This window comes from Thalassophryne amazonica, chromosome 6, assembly GCF_902500255.1.
Source record: "Thalassophryne amazonica chromosome 6, fThaAma1.1, whole genome shotgun sequence".
Lineage (NCBI taxonomy): Eukaryota > Metazoa > Chordata > Actinopteri > Batrachoidiformes > Batrachoididae > Thalassophryne > Thalassophryne amazonica.
Window position 1 is genome coordinate 127,021,262 of NC_047108.1, and position 4,797 is coordinate 127,026,058.

General features: G+C 41.0%; 1 long non-coding RNA gene across 1 annotated transcript; it reads left to right on the plus strand.

The window, feature by feature from the left end:
* Nucleotides 1–626: 626 nt before the first annotated feature.
* Nucleotides 627–4,396, plus strand: LOC117513081. The gene is made up of 2 exons (XR_004561451.1): nt 627–2,808; nt 2,961–4,396. It is a non-coding gene; the product is annotated as an uncharacterized LOC117513081 (long non-coding RNA).
* Nucleotides 4,397–4,797: the final 401 nt, after the last annotated feature.

Here is a 4,797-nt window from a genome sequence, read left to right on the forward strand (position 1 = left end):
GTCTCTGGCCATGGCGCACACGGTTTCCAAAAGAAAACCAAATAAAAAGCCCTGAACCCACAAGGCATCACACTGTGATTTAAAACAACAAAAAAAAAAACCTGGATGGCAGAGGACATAACGTAACGGCACCAAATCACAACCACCTGCCTCAAGGTGCTTGACAGGGGTCTAACCGTACCAACCCAACCAAACCATCGAGAGTCATTGACACAACACCATTTAAAAATGATTCTGGATTATTCTTCTTTACCAGGGGTGGTGGCCAAGTGGTTAATGCACTTGGTTTCAGTTCAGAAGGTTCCAGGTTCAAATCCCACCCCTGCCACATTTCTCCATGTAATGTGGAGTTGCGTCAGGAAGGACATCCGGCGTAAAACCTGTGCCAATTCAACATGCAGATCCACCTTGGATTTGCTGTGGCGACCCCGAGTGCAAACAAGGGAGCAGCCGAAGGGACTTTACTATTCTTCTTTAGCTCCGTGGGTACGTGCTGACCAAATTCTATTTAAATCCGTTTAAAAAATTCAGTGGCGGTTAAAAAAAAAAAAGGCATCAAATGAGCTGTCTGAAGGTACAATCAGCCACAAAAAATCAATTACCCCTTAAATATTATTTATTTATTAAATGTCTTCAGGTTCAATGCATTACGTGTTGTGCTCTTTTTTTTAATTTTATAATATTTGTCCCTTCCACCTTTTTAGTTAAATTCAAAAATTGGTGCAGGTGTGGCCGGTGACGGCTGCCCCTTGCTCTTCTTCAGTTTGTGCACTTCATCATTTTGTGCCCTGGTGCTGCTACAGTGAAAAATTGTTTGCTCACACTCTCTGTGTGTGTGTGTCAGCCTAAATGTCAGGAGAGTCGACAGAGATGGTTTGATAAATCCTCAGCGGCTGCAGCCATTCTTCATCACCATGTGTTGCTGTGTGTCAGCCGGCCTTTATTTTATTATTATTATTTTTTTTTTTTTTTTTAATTGAAGATCAACCTCAGTGCAACACAAAATCCCACAAAGTTCATGGTGTGTTTTTGTATATATATATATATATATGTGTGTGTGTGTGTGTGTGTGTTACATTTTAAAGGGAAAAGAGGATGAAGACCTTCTTTTGTGGTCACACGTGATGCAGTTTTGTCAACTTTTGGACTTTGCACTTGATTTTGCTTCTTTATTTTAAGTAGGTAATATTTTTCAACCACTTTTGTTGATTCATTGCTTGTTTTTTTGCCAATTTGCACAAAAAGCAATAAGTCAGTTTTTATAACGTGTGCTGTGTAATATCCTGGGATCTTCCCCAGAATACAAATGCAAATTTTAGAGTTTATCTACTTATTGCATTTACATATTGTTAGGCATTTATGCTGAATGCCCCCAGAGTCCCAGTGGAAGTGTAGAACTCGGAATCATGATCTCATTTACGTAACTCACCCAGTTAACACCTGTTCCAATAATATGATGGTAGGAGGTGATTAGTGCCGTAATGACCAACAGACAGAAGAACTCCTTTGTCCCTCAGGCCATCAGACTGTCCAACTCCTCACTCAGGTGGAGGAGGAGTAACAGGAAGACAGAGAACGGGAAGGAGAGGAACAGTAGTAACTAGTAAACCACTACTGATCAGTATGTCCGGTATTTATATTTGCGTATATATATTTATATTTGGAAACTGTTATTTTTTAACTTTCATTTTTGATACTCTGTGTGCTTCTTGCCCTGTGTGCTGCTGGAACGTCAATTTTCCTAGTCTTCCCAAGGCATCAATAAAGTTGTATCTAATTTAATCTAATCTAATGAGCCAACAGCAAAGACTAATGCAGGATTGTCAAGGCACCTCCCTTAATCAGAGCATAGTGACATAATATCTATAGCAAACACAGACGCCACAACAAATAAAAAGCACTGCTGACCTCACATCATGACACAGACACACACTGCTATGTATGTACACGTAACCTGCACCACTTCGTACCACTCTGGCCTCAAACTCTCAATTCCCAGGATGGGAGGCAGGTGCTTCAACCACGAGGTTAAAACCCGTGGGGTTCAAGCATCTGTTTGCAAGAGCATCTTTGGGCTTTGGGGAGTAAGGTTTATTTAACGTCTTCTGCACAGCACCACCTGCTGGCATCTGTTAAATACACATAATTCCACTGGGTGCAGAGTTGTAGTAGTCAGGTTTAGACACTCAGAGTAAAAGCGATTGAGCAATGTATTATTATTTTTATTTTATTTTTTTTTCAAAAATGCATTCAGTATGAAAGTCTAAAATGTTTTCAAAAGTGGACCTTGACTCAAACTGGGGGGGTGGTCCTTTCAAGCCCTTGTTTCTCTGGCTAAGCCCCTGTACTGGAAAACGGTTGCAACAATGAGGAAAAAACAAAATTTTTTGTGGAAATGGTGACCTGATTGGCCAGTACTAAAGTTAATATCAAATGCATCATCCATCAGAAGTAGATCTGGTGCGTACTTTAACCGAAGCAGAGTGAAATATATATTGTTAAATGGCCACCGTGGGAGTGTCATTGGAAGCTGACTGACATAACGCTGTCTGTTACCGCTCCATGCTTATAAAACAGAGCGGGACTGTTGATGATCTGTGTGAGTAAAATAGGCTTTAAGGGGTTTTTATAATGTGCTTTCCATAGTGAAGCCACTGCAGCAGCCATTGGATAGGAGACTGACTACATGTGTTATTGTTATTGATGACTGACCAATCCAATACAAACAGATTCACCTGGAATCACCACATGTGCAGTGTGTTGTGTCTGTGTGGGATTCTTTCAGCACCAACATTTGTCCTCCTTTTGGTGAGTACAGTATACGGCTACTCCATGTTCTGTTTCCAGCTGTGGTCTCTCATGTGTTGTGGTTTGTGTTGCAGAATTTCAGACTTGCTTTTAGAACATCTGTATCTCTTGATTTTTTTTTTTCTGCCCTTATTTCTCTTGTCTTCCTTTAGTTCATCATAAAGGAGAAGCTTTAAAATTGGCATGTCTTCCATGTGGACAGCGGGTCCCACCCACCTGAGCTGATATTGGTTGATGACATTCTGAACCCTCTTTGGATTTTAGATACATTGGTTGTCTTTAAATGGTCCTAGATTCACTGCCATAAAGCGATTTGCTCGCACAGCAGCTTGATAAAAAGTTGAGACTGATGCTGCCATGTCTCAACAGCCAGTGCAGCACTCACCTTTCCTTAATCTAGCTGAGATATATCATCATTCATCAAAGTGTTTTGTGACACTATGAAACCTTGGTAGCAAAATGTATCATCCGCTTTCAAACTGTCCCTTTGACAGTCCCAGTGGGTGTGGTATGGGTGGCGGCCAGTCTTGCCTGCAGCATGACGTCCGTCTTTTTAAGGTTGATAGCTTAGCCAAAGCTGTTACAGATCTGTCTGTGATACTTTGAATGTCTGCCTCTGTGCGGGCGATGAGAACACGGTCATCAGCAAACAGCAGTTAGTTTGGAGACCCGTGTTGCATCTTGTAATCGATGGAAGTTGAATAGGTTTCCTATTCGGAAGCAGATGAAGACACCCCGAGTCCAGTCATGGAAAGTGTCATAGAGCATCATCGAAAAGACTGCATGCCCGTTTTGGACTTCTGTGACATACGTCGCATGAAACACTTCTAGTAGTCCAGTTTGTGCAATGTGCACACACAAGCAAGCAGCAGCTCTTCTCCATTTAAAGTCACAGACCCACAAACAGCTTATTATTTCAGCTAATTCAATACAGTTTTTGAAAATTTGTTCAAAGTTTGGAAATACTATCTTCAAATCTTCACACACAGGGTTGAATCCATGATATATTTTAATTTATTTTTGTTTTAATGTTGCATGATGTGGGTCATTTTGACCCTTGAGGAGCACACTCTAATGAACCCTTCTGGTTGGACATTTAGTGGCTGTGTTCTGAGAGGACGGATGGATGCAAAACAGGCGCTGCTATTGCATTAGATCTTAGGATATCTTGATCAACAAGATTTTAAACTCCAGCTGACGTTATAATGGCTGCAGCAGGCTATAAGTCCCCTCAGCATCTCAGCAAAACACTTTTGTGAATGTTAAATAAGGTGCATCAGGGAAATAACAGAACAGTGTGATTGGCTGCAGCGTTGATCGTGTGAGGTGTGTGAAGAAAGGATTTAAAGGTTGTTCTGTGCAAACTGCAGTCAGACCGACCACTCAATCAGGTTTTGTTTGACACCATTAAGCCCAGTTAATTTCTTGATAATTAATTCCACTCCTTCACTTCCTGTGGATGACGGAGACTCTGGATTATGTTTCATGTGCAAGATGAGCACTTTACTGGATCTGTCTTCTGTGTTTCATTTCATTACTGTCTGTCAAGCTGATCAGCCGAGACAATAAAAGCACAATTCCACTGTGACGTGTTACAAATCGTGTTTGTGTGTGTGTGTGGGGGGGGGGGGGGGGGGGGGGGTAACCATAATCAGGACTTGTAAATGATTTGAAAACAAATTGTGTTCTAATGTGAGCATCCAGCAGTTTATTTGAGGATGACTTTATCTTTCATTTATGAATGGCTGAATTGTAAATTAAAAGCTGTGCATCATCTGTCATAAATGTCTAAAATGTGTGCGGCTCTTTAATCTGTGGCCCCTAATGTGCAGAATGTTCCTTCAGAGATGTATGAAGAGTGGACCAAATATCTCATCATATGAAAGACAGAAAAATGTCATCAAATATTTCAGAAAATAAACATCATCACCAAAGGCGGAATTTATGTCAGAAACATCAGATGAAGTGGCACATCTGAGGATTGAAGTC